At 38.4% G+C, this 18,379-nt stretch overlaps 1 pseudogene; it reads left to right on the forward strand.

The window, feature by feature from the left end:
* The window catches only part of LOC147423495 (uncharacterized), a 43,516-nt pseudogene extending 26,658 nt beyond the window's left edge, over nt 1-16,858 (forward strand).
* The last annotated feature ends 1,521 nt before the right edge of the window (nt 16,859-18,379 follow it).

Here is an 18,379-nt window from a genome sequence, read left to right on the forward strand (position 1 = left end):
ACATACATATCATCTTCTACAAATGGCTTTGCCTGCATTGCTTAACACATCGCAATCCTAGGTGGAGTGGTTGTTCAAACGTGAGGCTAGCACCACACAACAAATGGAGGCCAAAATAGTTATTTGTTAATGCACAAATCGAGGACATAATGATGGCAACAACCACTCAAAGTTACAAGGTGTTCCTATCAACCGTAGAGATGGTGGGCCTTCAAATGATGGTTTGATGAACCATGGTAGACCTCACGTGCACTCCCTTTGTGTTGGGTATGGACTTCATTGCACCTCACGTCTACACTTTTGTTATACATCTTGCCATCTCAAAGATCCAATTTTAGATTTTATGTGCATACTTGATTTAAATACAAAGATGAATCTTTATACCTCAAAACCATGTGTAAGACATATTGTGTAAAGTAGTCAAGGATTATAAATCCATTTATAAAACGTAAACATGAGTATTTTTGCAAATGGATCATGATAATGACATTAATAAGATAAAATTCAGTTGCAAGTTGATGTTTAGTTACTAGCTCGATTCAGAAAAGCCACCAAACTCCACACTTCAAAAGGACTTACATCAACTTTTATCAAAAGAAAATTTACAAACCATTGATTATCATTTTGAGCAGTGGGACTAAGCATGCTTTAGAGCCCCACATCTGACATCCTTTCTAGTCAATTCTTTTCTTTCCTTGCAATTCTCGCATTAAGTGAGAGTATTATATTATTAAAATAGAATAAATACATCCTAACCTCATGCCAAATTGGTTACGAGGGACATCACATCATAAGCAAAGACCGTACCAAATCCAACTAACAAGGGAGCCACCCTAGCATGAGAGAAGATACAACAAACACTCACTTTTTGCTTTTCTTCTTCTTTTTTATCACATTGGAGCTTTTTGACGATCCAACAACACTCAGCAGGTGGCGAAGGAGGTCAATCTGTTGCCCAAGATGACCACCACTTGCCATTGTTGGTACTTGGGTTTCACTAGCTGACTTGGCCTCATACAAGGACACACCAATAATGTTTTTTTCTCTTGCTTTTTTGTCATAGGTGCATTGGCATCTTGAATGACTACATCCTCAATCACATCCTTGTCACCTGCTTTCTCTGTTGAAATGCTTGCAGTCTCCACAACCCACTTCCATGTGGTTTTGCTCTTTCTAGTGAATTTTTAATTTAAAGCAATAAGCAAGATATTACAAATGAAAGTTACATAAGTTTCAAGAGGCATACACCTTATTTTTCATGTTTAAATTATGGAGTAAATGAATGAAGAGAGCATTTTGAGGCAAATGGAAGCTAATAAAATTTTTGCTAAACATCAAGTAAGTAAAGTTCATGGAAACGTGTGTGTGTGTGTGTGTGTGTGTGTGTGTGTGTGTGTGTGAGAGAGAGAGAGAGAGAGAGAGAGAGAGAGAGAGAGAGAGAGAGAGCAAATATGGTTTATGTAGCAAATATAGCCAAGCACATTGCAGCTCCCTTGCGTTCTTTTGTTGATAATGAATGGATAGAATAAAGCTAATTAGATGAGTGATTGTGGCAAAATGATGATGAGGATGTAGCTCCAAAACGAACTAGAGCATCGCACGACAACGAAGCCGGGCCTAGTAGTAGGCCTACAGAGGAGAGTCTTCAGGCGCCAGCGCAGCAGCAAATGGCCAATCAATCCCAGGTGGGTGTCCCATTATTCAATTAAGTCTTTAATTAGTTTAAGTTCTTTTATAAGTTAGCATTGCATACGTAGAAAAGATAAACTGGCTGAAACGGAAGGTAACTTCCAACGTGCATTTTTTTATAATGTAGGAAAGAATTGTTTGGGTTAAAACTGGTTGAAATAGGAAAGATATGATTGATCATCCTTAAGACAGCTTGTCTCAAGACACCTCCGGCTCCTTAGTATAAATTGATGATAATAATTGGCTTTCTAGCCACAGATAAGTCGGTTACCCCCATGAACGATGAGTTTCTACTCCGTGTCATGTCTTGATGTTTCTACATAAGTTATGATACCGTTTTTTATCCTAGGGGAGCCGCCCGGTTGTATGGGCAACTGGTTTGGTGTATGGGCACCCGGAACCTTGGGTGGGGGTTTATCCACCTTGGATTTGAATAAGGAATGGGTGCCGTTTTTCACCCTTAGGTGGTCTTGAGACAAGAAGAGTACTGGTCATGGTTATTATGGATAATGTTTTGATTGACAGTACCCTGTCTTAAGTTTAAAGATGTATGTTTTCTAAAAGAATGCTTTCAATGCTGTCTTCAAGGAATTACTGTGATGGAAAGTTAAAAGAAACCAATATTTTAAATGTTAAAACAATGTGATAATAAGATAAATGAATCTTGTGTGAGTGTGGGGTGGTAAGTGGGGATTGACTAAGGTTGTCAATCATGGACGGGTGGACATGATTAGTCAGGTAACTATCCATCCCTGCGCACTAAAACGTTTTAGAAACTTCTTCATTTGGAGAGGAATCCACCAACGGCTGTGCCCTCACATATGTTAGGGGGAAAAAAGCGTTGGCTAAGGAAACCATAATCTGAATGATGAAGTTATAGGGCCGGAATAAGATTTTTTTTTTTGTAGGCCGTTTGAATACATTGTCCTGTTTCCGCTGCGAGACAGGACTAGGTCTGCTTCTAAGGCTATAGACCCAAGCCATTTTCAATGGTAAAGGTCTATTCCTTGGATTTTTCTTGTTTAGAGACTTTGATTTTTATCAGACCTAGAGACCTGTCAAGGATGCCATCCCGATCTTGGTATTGGCGGGTTTACACAAATCATAACCGTTACAGCATCAAACGACATATAAACGTTATGAAACTTCTAGGACATGTTTATAAGACCTAAGCACACATGCTTGTGATCTCACATCTCACGTTAGGTCAAGTGAAAAAATCACGATTATTAGCAGGAGTGAGTTTTTGACCTAGTCGTTTTCGACCCAGAATGCATCTATATAATACCTCGCCTATACTTATTTTATGATTTTTAAGCTTAAATTCTTACTTATGATAAAATTAAGCCACAGGTTGATGATGCCAAAAGCTACGGATTACCATGAAATGCTTACGTCAACGCGTAGAGCTCTTACTCATGGTTGCAACGCAACAGACGGCACTATAATGTGACAATTGGAAGAAAGAGAGTAGGAAGCACGAGAAGGAGAGAAGTGAGCACCGTTAGCTCACGTTGTGTTCTATTATCCAAAACTTATAAAATACTTACAAAATTTGGCTTTTATACGTTAGCCAAGGTTTCTGTGGTCACAACTAATAATTTGGGAGCTCTAAATAAAGATAGGTTGATATAATCTGAAAGCTTGTAGCCTCAGCTCATCAATTACACTATTTATCTAGAAAGTAGGAGTTACAACATTCTCGCTTTATCAAAATAATAAGTTTTTTTACAATAAAAGCTCCGAAAAATGTTAATGGAGTTAGCTTGTTGCTAACATTGCCCCCCTCCTTGACTGTGTTGTCCCTTGACACAGGTTCATGGACTGAAGTAATCTTCGGGTTGACAACTGGTGAGGTGGTCTTTAAGCGCATGGAGGGGTTTTCATATCTGATTTGTCTTTCTTTGTCTGGGACTTGCAAAAATTGCATGGTGACTCTGTTCTTAAGTTCAATGGCTGAATAGCCATCAAACCTTGATGTAAGGTTGTTGATCACTCGCCCAATATCTTCGTTCACCATGTGAAGAAACTTGTATAGAATGCCACTTCAAATGCCAACATATTGCTAGATGGAAGAAACATACATCTGGCAAAGAAGCCATAGAGGACTTCTTTTGAAGAGTGTCCACTTAAATCATAGCGTAGACCTTTGTTTCCTTCCAGGAAAGACATCCATGGTGCTCTTGCTTTCTCACACTCCTGAAAAGTTTGAATTCAGATGAGAAGAATTCTGCAGATCTTATAAAGCATTGCACATGAGAGGTCAAAGAGGCTCTTGAAGAAGGTCATGGCTCCCATTAGGGTTTTCACCATGTATTCTTCAGTTATGGTCCCTACTCTGGAGCTGGTAGTCGTGGGTAATTTAACCATGTTGGTCTCTTATTCTTTAGTGCATCGTGTGCCTACCATATCCCTACCCTTGGTACATGATAGAATGTTGGGTCCTTTTGTAGGGTTGCAAGTGCTCTTGTGAACAGAATTAGGTATCTGGAGTTCTTGTTCAACCAATTTTTTAACCATTTTCGGTAGATATCATTTGAGCCTTCTGCCTGCATATCCTTGTAAAGTCTTTCCTTAACCTGAAGTAGTTCCACCTTTATCAATGGGTAGGGCAGTTATTGCTGATGCCATTGAGCATTGATTTGGTTGGGAGTGAGCTGAGTTACATTTACTGAGTGGAGAACTCTCAACTCCCAATCCATTGCTTCTTTCCATTCATCATCTGCTTCATGGAAAATCTGCTCTTTTAGTGCATCTTCCTTAGCTTTAAAAAGTTGAACCATTGGCACTTGCTTGGCTCAGTGATTTGTACTTGAAAATCTGACTCTCCTGCTAGCCCTTCTGACGGTTGTGTTTCCATATCAGCAAAAGAAACGGATGGTATGTCGATGGCTAGTTGTTCACAGGTTTTGGCCTCATCCTAAGTTTTTGTTTGTCTCTCTCTTAACAGTTGATTGACTCTCTTCAATTCTTCTATTTTCTTGAGAAATTGCTCTTCTCTTTGGACCCACATCAATGCAATGTATCATCTTTGCGTTTGTTCTAGCTTCAACTCAAGTTCAAGGTCCTTGTTCCTCTTTTATAAAGTCTTGTAGACTTCATTTGTTCCCTTGATTGAGGCTACAACTGGGTTTTCTCTTATCTATCTTAGAAATGCCGCTTGATCATTGATCCGCTGCTCGGAGTACTGCAAAGAAGCATTAGCTACATCGAGCTGCAATTGGATCTTTTGTACTAACAAAGTAGTGGTTAAAAGTTCATTGGTTACTTCTGTAAGTTGTTGATATTTGCTTGTGCATCAATCGGATAACTTTGTCAGGAGCTCTCTTAGCTCTTCCTTCTCTTTTTGTTGTTTCTCCTTTGCAATTTGGTGTATTGTTGCTTCATTTTTCAGCTCTTTAATCTGTCTTTGAAGATCTGCAATGATGTTCATTTGGTCATCTAGCTCTCCTTGTAGAGTATCAATGACTAGTTCTAGCTCCTGAGCCTTGGCACTACAGCTAAGTGTTGTTGTTCTCATCTTGTCTGTCATCAGCTGCATTTGCCTTGCATACTCATTTACCTGCATGCTGACTTCATCATTGGTTTCCCGGTGTTGAGGTTCTTCTTAGGGTTGTTTAGAAATTTGGGTTGTGTTGGTTTGTGGCTCTTTTGTTGGTGCAGTGGTTTTGGTTGTGGAGGTGGTTCTACTTATCCTCCTTGAGGCTTTCTGAACGCCTCAGTTGTTTCTGCTTCTTGAGGATGCCTCGCTATAGAGGAAGGTCCTGCTGCAGTTGTTTTGTCTTCCTTGGGTTGTTCAAAATCTGTTTCTTCTTGTCATTCAGGATCTTTTTCCTTTGCTACATCGTCTTCCTTAGATTTATCCATTAGTGAATGGCTTGGACTCGGCATGGGCTGATCTTCTTGTTCCGTAGTTGGTGAAGAGGGTTGTGGAGACATCTCTTCGTGGTCATCATGTGACTCACTTTGTTTAGCAATTTTCCCTTGTCTCTGTTGCTCATCCACTTCTTTCATTGCTTTTCTTTGATCTTCTAGAGCTTCCTTCAACTTTAAAGCTTCAACTTCCGCATACATCCGCTCAAGCAAATCTTTGGGATCCTCTAGAACCTTCTTTGCAGGGTTCTTGGTTCTTGGTCCCTTTACCTCCCTTGGACTCCATTTTTTGGGGTCTTCACCTGGAGCTTGGGGGCTCCTTTTGTATGCTTGCTTTTCTCTTTCAATTCTAGACTTCTTTTGTTGTGTCTCCTCTTGTGAGTTTCCACTGCTTTCTTTTTCATTGCTTCTCTCCTTGCCCTAGTTTCTTCGTTGTCAGAGCTTTCATTGCTATGGGCTTCATGGGAACTTTTTGCAGATTCCTCATCTAATTTGTATACTCTCTTTGTTGATCTAGTGGTCCTTGGAGAAGGTTGAGTTGACACGATCCAAGTATTTTGATATGGGACTGGCGGCAAATTGTCGGCCATTCCAATAGCATGATATGCTATTCTTGTTAGCACTTTTGAAGTGCCCAGATATGTGATATTTTCCTTGTTCTTTGTGCCCTTCATTGTTGTAAGCACATACTATGTGTGATCTATTGCTTGCCTGGTTGTCGACTTTAATACTTGAGTGAAAGTAGTTGCAACCGCATGGTTCGGAGTTGTGTAGAGTGGCGGTCTCCTTGATAGGAAGTGGAAATGTTGATGATAGAGGTGAGTTGGTTCCTCCACTTTCCTTTGGATGAGATAAAAAAATGTGGAAACAACAATATCTTTGGTAAAAGTACCCTCTATCTTTACCTTCTATTGGCCGCTTCAGTGCCTCAACCACTATTTCTTTAGTGATCACCACTTCAACCTTTTTCCCCTGTTGATCCGTGATTTGGGCCAATCCATCTTCTTTAATTGTGGATAGCAATTCATATGATTTTTGGAAATCCACTCTACATGGTTCTTGGTCATAGAAATCTTGAAGCCCCAGCCTTTTGTTGGCTTCCTTGGTGTCTAGCTTTATCGCTACATCATAAATCTCCTTAGGTAGCATTTTCAATTCTACTTGGTGTCCTTCTTCACACTTGAATATGCCAATTAAAACTGTTGTGTTGTTTTCTTCGAGTTGTTCTTTAGACAAGTAGGTTGCTTTTGTTGTCTTCACTGAGCTTGGATCTAATTGCTACAGTGGCAACTCCTGCAGTTTATCTTTTTGGGACACCCTTTTCTTTGCCTTCTCAGCCGCTTCCATTGCTTCTATTAAGTGAATGTAGTGTCAAAGTTATAAAATTCTACAAATTCCGCTTTCAAATGCCCCGAGTCTGAATTGCTGGCAAATGATATCCAATTTTCTTTAGATCAATTTTGGAGCATGTATAGATGCATAAAAATATGTAGAGATCAAAATCATGTAGCTCATGCAAAAATTGCAACACAAGTAAATAATCACGATTATTAATAGCTGAGGATTTTTTCTAATTTTTTTCATTTTTGACATCATAGGCTTGAAACATATGGCATTTAGGTACTTTGAGTGAAGTGTGGGCTCATTTGAGTGCATTGGGTGGAAATGGTGCCAAATTTAGGCTTTTAGACTTTGAGACAGTAGATATAAAGAGATTTTGAGTTTTTGAGATCCAAACTTGCTCAAACGTGATTTGTGGGCTTGGGACATCATGTTCTTTGGTCCCATAAGGTCAACGTTGCAAATTGCATCCATTTTGGAAAAAAAGTAAATAATCATGATTATTAACCTTTTCATCAATTTGTACTTTTTTTAGTTGCAACTTGGTTCTAGGCATGATGTAGAGTCTGTGTGTGAGATATGTGGTGATTTGGATCAAAAAATGTGACAGTTAACTCAAAAATTGGATTGAAAAGACTTTGGTGCGTTTGTTGACAAATTCAGAGTTTTTCTTGATCATTTTGGTCAAATGAATTCCTAAAATGAATTTGGCAAAGTTCGGTCGTGTCGGCATCACTTTGTGCTCTCGTCGACTCTGAAATTACCAATTTTTGTGACTACTTGTCATGTAGAGTTGGTTAGTCACTTTTGAAGCTATGGACTTGTCCACTACATAGTCCTGGTGCTACTCATCCATTTTTGGCCCATTCGGAGTCAGTTTGACTTCATATGTCAGATTTGACACTTTGTAGCCTTTGAGTTGTTTTTTATTGTTTGAGAGCTTGCCTTGACTGTTTCCATGAAACCATCTAGGTACATTGTGTATAGACCTAGTCTATAAGCTGCCCGTGGGGTCAAAATCCAATTCTCATATATGGCAAAAACCTATATTATTTAATTGGGACCCCCTCAACCCTGCCAAATGGTCATCTGGTGATATGAAAGTGTTCTATTATATTGGGGCATACTACAGTTCAAATCTTGTCCAATTCGGTTGAGTTGACTGGCCGCTATGGTCACTTTTGTGTTGTAGGACTTTGTGCACAGCTGCATTTCTAGGGTTTTTTCCTGAGCCTAGACTTGCTACCCGGACATATAGAATTTTTGATTGATAAGTTTAGAACTTACCCCTCATGTATCCTATGAGACGGCGCTGTAAATGGACGATTGTAGACTCCGAAAATCGCGTGGGAAGAAGGCAGAAAGTTCTCTCCTCCAAGAGTGACTAGTGGAAATGAGGTGATTTTGGGCTACCTTGGATATCTATACTCAGACTTCCCAAACTATTTTTCCTTGAATTCCCTTGTTAGTCCTACTAGGCCGTGAAATCTATGTTAAACTCAAAAATTTCTTCAATCGGATTCCATTAGCTGATTCTGCAGGAATTTGCGAAAGTAGGCCTTCGGGGCCTAATTTAGGCTTCCCACTTCCATCCGTCGATTCAATTGAATTTTTTTGTGCATATCCGCCTTGTCCTTCTTATCATCAGCATATCTTCAGTTTCTTCATCTGAGCTCATTTGCTATTTATTATTAATTTTTTACCTATTTATTGAAAAAATCAAAGAAAATAATAAAATACGATTAAAAAAAAGTGAAGAATCAATAAATAAGAAAATACATTGAGAAACATTGCTTTATTGGTTTTTGGTGGATTTCTCCATTTTTAAGTCCCAATATGAAGAAAAATGATGAAAATAATAGAAAAAGGCCATTTTTTGATAGTATATACACTATTTACACTCATCGGGGAGATGTTATCAATTAAATTTTCCATGTTGATGATTTTGTAATGGATTATTAGGTAATTTTACAAAAAATTACACGCTAACATCCAACTTTTTCCTCCCTCTTCAACATTGCCCTTAATTACTTAGTTCCCTTCCACCCCTCCTAGATGGCGTACTCGGGGATGACTCTGTGCATGGGTTGAACAATCGTGTCTATGCATAACCTTGGTTGGATCTACCATGCTTTGAAGATCAATGCAATTCAAACCATTATGTTGTGCAAGAGTTGGGTCTTGAGTAATTAACTTAAGGGTTTCTGTGGCCGAGGTTTCCAGTTGTTGTTTCCTAAAGAGAATCTTGTAGCTTGTGCTCTTTGCTTTATTGTACCGTCAGGGTACTTTGGCATGTTTTTTAGTTTTTAGTTTCAATGATGATGGAGCTTTAACTCGCCATTTACATCTTAGTTTTTCTTTGATGAATTGTTGTGGTTGAGTGTTTTGAGTCTTAACTCTCCATTGCTTCATCGGATGTACAATTTACGGAGAAGATAAGTGCTCCTTTTTCCTCCAAATCCATCTTGTGTTAGGTCCCCTACTCGACGATGCTCTTCTTTGTGTTTTTAACTTTGGAACCCTCTTTGGTACAATAGATGATGTTTTGGGTACCCAAATTTAAAACGGCTTGTCCTTATGTTGTGCTTTTGGTACCTAGATACACCTGACTCCTTGCATGCTACTTGTAGCATTTTCTTGTCTATAGTATGGAGAAGATTGATTGCTTCATGGTTTCTTTTGCTGCTAATCTTTTTTCCATTCCTCTTTGCTTGGTGCAATTGGAACAATGAGTTGGCCTCCTTTAGGTGATAGCTTGAGTTGATTGGTATCCCAATTTGGTACTGCCTTTTACGCCCGCATCCATGAGATTGCAAGAATCATTGTTTCATTCATGTGTTCATCTGGTAAGCATACAAAATGATGAGGGCACAAACATCCATGTACTATCACATTTAAGTTGACTACTCCCAATGTCTGTGTTGGATTCTTGTTGCATCCTTTGATAGCCAATATTCCTGATGTCAAAGAATGATTCGTTGGTTTCTTGTACGTGGAATAACTGATTGCATTTACTCAAGCTCTTGTATCGACAAATGCATTTGTGCTATGATTATTCAGTTGTACGTTGATGCTAACCTCCATTCCATCTAGCCATTCATCATCTGTTGACACTGCATCCTTCTGCAATTCCCATAGTCATTCATCTAGTTCTAGAGTGTTGATGCAAATAGTCATTTGTTGATTTTGGAGAGTAGCTTTCCTTTTGAGTACTCAAAGTTGAGCTTCCTCTTGTGCTTCATCAATGATCTGTTGTCGTTTCATCTTTCTCTGTTTTGCTACATGCATCTTCTCTAGCAATTCATTGGTTAGTGGCAAATTATACTTCTTTAAACGGCATCCACTAATCCAATTAGCCATTGGTTCACCATCTAGAGTGGACAACATAACTGCTCCACTTGGGGATACATCTTCAATGATAAATGGTCCATTTCCCTTTTTCTTAAACTTGAGAATGTGTTGTTTAAGGGAGTAGACTAAAACAATTTCTATTGGCAGTCCATATCTTGTGAACACATTCTCATACAAGAATGCGGTTGTGGTTCTAGCATCATTCTTTTGGGTTTCCTTAGCCTCTTCCCACTTGGTCAAATAGTCCGTAGCTACAATGATATATTGATCTTGGGTTCTATAAGCCGCTGGTTGTATTGGCCTTACAAAATCTATTCCCTATTTTGCAAAAATTTTAGTCCCCATTGGTCTTAAAGGCATGCTATCTACACGGGTCGGCATTTTTGCTTGTTGACATGCATCACATCCTCAAACATATTTGTTGGCATCTGCAAAAAGTGTTGGCCACCATATGTCTGCCATCAAGATTTCTCTCGCGGTGGTTTCACTAGAAAAGTGACCTTCAACTAATCCAGCATGTGTTTGTTCTATAATGGGAATATATTCATCTTCATTTGCAAAAAGACACAGATGTTGATCCTTCCCTGTTTGATACAATTGGTTTCCAATAAGAGCATAGTCTCTTGCTTCAGTTTCAATTGCTCTTTGGCGGTGTTTACTCATATCCTCGGGAAATGTTTGGCTTGATGAGTAAGTAACTAGATAGTTACTTTACTTAGGAACGAGTGATATTTGGAGCAATGTCACATGAGGTATGGGTGCTTTTTTTGGCATTGAGGACATTTTATTAACAAATGAGTGAACATCACTTCTCATGGTTGGCCAAAATATTCCAAGTCTCAAGATCCGTTGGATAGTTTGTTCTTCTGCAAAGTGAAGTCCCACTATGGTAATATGTGCTTGACTTAGGTATAAGGTTTTCTCTTGAAGGTTTTCCATCCTGATTTCTTTTGTGTAGCCTTCCAACTAGTAATTGATACATAGACAATTGCCTAGTTAATTTGGTTGTAATAGAAGTGGTATTTTCGAATCCACTTGAGCTATGGTCATCAATGAAACCATATTTTCTGACCATTAGTGTATCATTTCCACGGAGCACAGATATGCATATGGTAGATCATCGTCTACCCCTTTCGGTGGTTCTCATGAAATAATCCTTGATAAATAATCTACTCTTCGGTGAGTGGTGCCCTTTTTCACAACTACAGTGAAATCAAATTCCAAAAGAATAATGAACCATCTCGCTATTCTTCATGTGTTGCATGGCTTGTTGACCAAGTACAATAAGGCTTGGTGGTCCACAAAGAACACCAATTTGTTAGCTAATGTCTATACTTTTTTATAGCATAGATCATTCCTAATCCTTCCCTTTCGGTGGTTGTATAGTTTTTCTCTACCATATTCAACTGTCTACTAGCATAAGAAATAGGAAAATCAAATTTTCTGTCTCCTAGTTGAGCTAGTACCCAATGGAAAAATTGGAAGCATCTACATGTATGTGGAATATTTTATTCCAATCTGGTGCTTTCAATATTGGGGCTAAAATGAGATCTTGTTTTAGCTTCATGAAGGATTCTTCACACTCATTAGTCCATTCAAAGAGTGTAACTAAGTTGTACATGGGTTTTGTAATTATATTGTACATGTAAATGAATCGTTTGTAATATCCACAATGTCCCATGAAAGCTTGAACCCCTTTTACTGTTGTTGGTCTAGGCAATTTAGCAATAACATGAATTTTATCCATATCAATAGATATGCCATTTTTAGACACTACTCGTCCAAGAATTTTTCCTTGTTTGCCCATAAATGTGCGCTTTTCAGGATTTAAGCAAATCCTATAAAGTGTACATTTTTCGAATACCTTTTTGAGGTGTTCAAAATGATCAGCCCGGATTGATGAATGTACACATAAATCATCCATATATACTTCCAAGAAATTTCAAAGATATTCCTTAAAAGCATGGCTCATCAATCTTTAAAAGGTGTAAGGAGCATTAGTTAACCCAAAAGGCATAACCCAATAGGCAAAAATACCCCATTCAGTTGCAAAGACAGTTTTATGTTGATCTTTGAGGTCAACCAAAAGTTGATTGTATCCCAAAAATCCATCTAAAAATATGTAAGCTTCTTTTCCTACAACTCGTTCTAAAACATGCTCAGTGATTGAAAGAGGAAAGTTGTCTCTAATGGTGGTTTCATTCACTTTCTTGACATTGACACACACCCTTAATTTTTCATTTTTCTTGGGTACTACCACAATTGGAGACACCCAATCTGTGTGTTCAATTTCATAAATGAACTTGGATTGCTTGAGATTTTCTATCTCTTATTTGATCTTTCTGGCAAATGTTTCATTGTAAGTATATGGCCTCTGTCTGCTTGGTTTTGCATCATCTCTCATAGGTATGGTATGCTGACAGATTTCTGGACCAACACCCTTGAGATCCTTATAAGACCAAGCAAAGATATCTTGGTATTCTTTCACTAATCTTAACAAAAGCTCTTCTTTCTCTTCCATCAGGTCGTTTGCAATGTAGGTAGGTCTAGTCTCTTCTCCTAGTTTGGCTAGATCTATCTTTTTTGCGTTTTCAGGTCCTTCATAGGAATCACCGTATTTTCTTAGTTCCCTAATAGGTTGTTCGACTATGATCTTTTGGTCTTGGAGAGTATATTTCTTGTAATGGGATGGAACACTCATTACATCCTTACCTTCCTCCTCGGTGGTTTCCATTTCTGTGGTGTACACCTCCTTTAGAGCTTTCTTTAACTCTTGATATTTCTTTTTTTGTTCAACTCGTGTATGGTTGAATCCTTGTCCTTGTATTTAGGTTTTTCTTGAGTTTCCTTTCGCGTTTTTCTTGATTTTTTTGATATTTCTTGCTTTTCCTCCGAAGGATATCTACCCGTGATTTTGTCTTTGACACAATCATATGCATCTATCTGCATCAGAAACTGTGTTCTACTAGAGACTGATAGCATGGGTTTAGATTTCAAGTTTTTGGTGTCTCTTTTTCTTCTATACCATTTTTGTCTTCTCGGTTTCTAGTTTGGAAAGTCAAATAAATTTTCCTCCCCTCCTTTCATGAGTAGTTTAGATCTCACATGTTCTTTTTCCGACCCCAAATCATCTAAGGTAGTTGAATGTTCTTCTAACTCGTCTGTTGCATCATAGTAGAGGTCTGAAAAGACTTGTTGAACTTTCATTAAGTCCTTGGATTTTTTAAATTTTTTTTGAATGTGAAGGGTTGAGGTCATTTGTATGGGAATTATGTCATAGCTGTCCTCGTTGCAAAATTGAGGAGGCATAGAAGTATTTACACACATATCCATTGCTGTTAAAATTTGAGTCCACTCAAATGGCTCAAACAAATGCTCCGGAAAGGGTTCATGTATATAGGATTCATCTGTGAAATCCCTTTATAAGATACATTCTTCTCGTTTTAAGCTCCCATTTTTTGAGGCTCCACACATCCAAATATGTGTGTCTTTGTTTAACCAAGATGGAAGCTTTGTTTCAGACGAAGAGACTGGGTCAAATTTTTGTATGGACATTTTGATAACATCTCTATAGTGTGATCTTTTAGATTAACCCCTGTCATTGATCCCACTTGCTTCGAGTACAGGTAGTTGTTTTCCCAATCCTAGATGAGATGTACTTGTTACATGAAAGGTCTTCCCAAGATGATTTCATAATTGAGTTTCTTTCCAAAGTCCACTATTGCAAAAGTATGTTGATAATCAATTCCACAAGAACTAACTATCACTTTTTCAAGCTGTCCTAAGGGATTTTTGATGTGTCCAGCCAATTGAAATTTCATTCGAGTTTGTCTAATGGTTGGTTTTCCCCATGATTCCCATACTGCTTTGGTGGCTATGGCTATGCCTGCCCCACTATTCAGTATTTCCATGGTTGCTATATCATTATATCTCACTAAAAGGGTTGTGTTTCCTTCTTCCCCTTCGTAGTATTCTCCGACTTTGCTCATTGGGACGGATCTAATCTCTTTGTTATCCAATTTGTGTTTCAATTTTCCCAATTTTTTTTGCGATTAGCCATATTATCCCCACCTTCTCTAGAGTTTTTTGTAGACCATTCCATAAATATTGTCTAATTTTCAACAGTTCTCTTAAGGTAAGAGTGCATTGAATGGGTGTAGACATGATTGAATGGATGTTGTCTACCTCTAGGATCTGTTTTGCTCTTTTTATGTGAGTGGTTTTACACACTATGGATTCGTCTTCGTTATCTCCCAAGTAAGAGGGTAGTGTTTTCAAAGTCATTGCTTTAGACAGTCTTGAAGCTTCAGAGCCGCAATCCCCATACAAGGATTGTACATCCATGTCCATATCAGGAGGTAGATTGTCTAACCAAATTTCCTCTATAGGAGTTGACTTCAAAGTTAAGCTCCCATCATTAATCTCTCTAAAATTTTCCCATAAGTGTCCTGGCCAGTCTTCTTCCACGAACGGAATTCCTTCTAAGGCATCTTCACTGTCAGGCACTAGGAGTTCTAGCTTTTTAGTTTCAAGGTGGGGTTCTACCACCACTTGGGATTTCTCTTTATTGGTTCCTACCACAAGCTCCTCAGGTTTTGCTATACTCTCAAGCTTGGGTGTTTGTTTTTCCACTATCTCTTGATTAATTCTTACCAGATTTTGATAAGCTTCAAGCTTAACTGCTTCCATATCTGGAGAAGGATAGTTTTTCCATTTGTTTTCCATGTTTTGGCCAGCTTTAAGTCCTGCTTGGTAAGCTTCCAAGGCTGCATTGAGTGGCTCAAAAATTTTGTCTACCAAAACTGATCCATCTAAGCCATCGTCTCAAAAAAAAAAGATAATAATAATAACAATAATAATATTCAAGTAAATGCGGGTGAGATCCAAGCTCCACAGTTTACCCACAAGTCACTTCCGGCTTACTCCATGGGGATAGGGACATAACCAATGTACAAGAAATTAACTTTTTCCTCTCAAGAAAATTAGCAAAATAAAAAAAAGAAAGAGAAGATAAGGATAAGGATAAGGTGAGTAATAAATTGCTGAAGAAGTTTTGAAAAGGAAGAGAAGTGAGGCTCTCAACCATCTTCTCTTATCTTCTTCAAATTTCAGTAGCTCGAGTGAAATTGTTGAACTCCCAAGGCATGGACCCCGTACAACCGTCAACAATTTGACTCTACCTATGTGGCCTTCCCTTTTCAGGTACTTCGGAGATCTAGTTTTCTATGCCCAACCCAAAATAAATCTCTATGATGCCTGTCCCAACCTAGATATGAACACATCCAACTCTCTCACTTATGAATTTCTATAGTAAGTAATTTATCTTTTAATGTGTTCCAGGAAAGACCTCTCTATCAAGGTCACTGGCTAAGTGTAGCAAAGGTTCATTTTCTTGTTGGCCACTGGCTTGCTATATTTCCAAAATAAAGTTTCCAGACCAGACTCGTGGCATTGAAGTGACTGTCCTAGAGAGCCAACAAGAGCAAGTAAAAATTTCAATGTGGGACATGGCAGGCCAACTTCAATATCATTCTTTTCATGATAGCATGCTTCCAGACCTCAATGATAGAGCCATTCCCCCTATATTTTTGTACGTTTGGAATCCCTTTAAACTACATGAAAATGGAAAATTTGAAGAGACTATATCAATTTAGAATTGATTTTAAGTATTGGCTTCAATTCATAGCTTCCAAAACTCCCAAATACAAATTGTTCAAACCCCAGGTGATTGTTGCTATATCGAAGGTAGATCTAGGTCTTCAAGATATGCGATTATGGTTGCATAGTGCTTTTAGGACAGTCCAAAAATAGTTTAAAGACTATAGTTGTTTTGATGAGAAGGGTTCTTCCAAGTGGATGCAAGAGATCCACAAAATGTGTCAAGACTTGCATGACATCTATTTAAATGCACTACGGCCATTTTGAGTAAGGCACCGGATGATTTTAAGTTTGTGTCCGAGAAAAATAGCTTTTTGATAACTTACTCCATACAAAAGATATTCCGCCTCTCGTCACCAAAGACCGGTTTAACATGATCACTCAAAAGCGCCTTGGTATTGAATCACAAGAGATGTGTGAGGTGATTGCGCTCTCTCTTAATTGAACCCGAGATTTAATTTATGTTTCTTCCCTTGATCTTGTGGTAATCGACACTCAATGATTTTGTCAAAAGGTCATGGGTTATCTTCTACACTTCAAATATGCCAACTTTTGTAACTCAGAGCAGGGTTTTTTTCCTCTCCTAGACTTGCAACACTTTTTTAAGGAGGAAATGAGTTTACGAAGGCCAGTTAGAAAGCGGGATATAATTGGATTATGTATGATTGCATGGACTAGATATAATTGCATGGACTAGGTATGATTGGAACTATCTCTTTCAAAGTATGAAAACTTCTAATTGTTTTTGTAGTTTTGACTCATTACTAAGTTGTGCCTTGTTTACATTGATGATGATCAAGGGGGCATCCAAAGCAGAAAAATCTATAAAGTTTTGAGGAAATGCCATAGTGAAAATTATAATGGGATTGCGCTTGGCTTGCCCAAGAGATTACAATGAAAAGGATTTCGATATATTCATTCCAACAAGCCTATGTGGAAATGCTAGTCAGAGAATTCTCTCAAGAAAGTATCTTAAGCTTGATGATTGTTGTATATTTATTGGGAGAAGATGGGATGTTAAAGATTCTAACTGCACATTCCTTGCACCTAGAATATTTTCAATGGCTCAATTGACAAATTCTCTCTTTTGTGCATACGTGTGTGTGTGTGTGTGTGTGTGCGTGTGTTTGAGAGAGAGAGAGAGAGAGAGAGAGAGAGAGAGAGAGAGAGAGAGAGAGAGAGAGAGAGAGAGAGAGAGAGAGAGAGAGAGAGAGAGAGAGAGAGAGAGAGAGAGAGAGAGAGAGAGAGATCTTACTTTCCACAACAACCTCTCTACTCAGCACATACATGTGAACCTTCTGCAAGATGTAATGACATTTGGCTTTGAAGGTGCAAAAGTCTTTGTTGAGTTTTGCAGATTACAGGGACAAGACAACTTCATAGATTGCATAGTTCTCTTTATCCATGCAGTAAAAAAAGCTTTAGAGTGGATGCATGAAAATGTTATGGTGGAGATGAAGAAGGTATTTGTAGATTCTAGAGGCATTCCAAGGGTGGAGCTTGTACAATCTGTAATACAACCAGTTGGTATACAAGGCTTGAAGGAAGAAAGGGATAGAAATGTGGTTTGTATAGTGGTTTTTCAAGACACTTTGATGAGACATATACAAAACAAAGGGAAAAGCTCACCCAAGATGGCATTGAGAGTTTTGTTTACACTAGGAAGACAGATACCTTAACCCATAATCTCATAGGAAATTTTCTAGGAGACACAGAAGCTACCAAGATGGTTGAATCAAACAGCGTATTCTTGAGTGAAGCTGCAAGCTATGTACTCCTATTGAATCCTTCTACTTATGGTCATGCTGGACCCAAAGAAATGAGGCCGTATTTCAGCTCAAATGTGTAGACAACTCTATCCCTTTCATCCTTGATCTTAGAAAGATTTCATCCCTTACCCTTAGTCAAATGAGAGATGTGGCTCCCTTCCTCTCTTTAACATTCAAAAGTGCCACAGATGGCAATGTTGGAAAGATTCTATGCTCAATTTTTACTTCAAAGAGAGTATAAATATGGCTTTCACCTATATGAACCTGTAATGTTTGTATTTTTTGAGAAGCCTCTCTCCCTTCCTATGAGCCACAGTTGTAAGCTTTCCTTTTTTTAATAAAAATTCCTCTCTTCTTCAAAAAACAAGTGTCAAAAAACAAGTGAAAGGGTCCTGGTGGCTTTCTGATACAATAATAAAGTAATAAAATCATTAGGTTGAGTTTAATTGGAATCAGTGTCCGGGAAGGATTGCCTTAGCTTTGCCTTGAGCCGGTTGAAAATTGAGACTAGCCAGTTGCAAACCATTGTAAAGGGAAGAAAAAATGATGAAATATGTGAGAAAAGAGTTCAAAAATCAGGCACACAATCACGATTTCCATAGCTTGGATACTCTCTCTCACACACACATGTATGTGTGCGACTATGGACGCCTATGGCTCTTTGAAAAAATGCTAAGCAAATGCATGCACGAGGAAGA

This window comes from Adiantum capillus-veneris, chromosome 26 (genome assembly GCF_014529385.1).
Source record: "Adiantum capillus-veneris isolate H3 chromosome 26, ASM1452938v2, whole genome shotgun sequence".
Lineage (NCBI taxonomy): Eukaryota > Viridiplantae > Streptophyta > Polypodiopsida > Polypodiales > Pteridaceae > Adiantum > Adiantum capillus-veneris.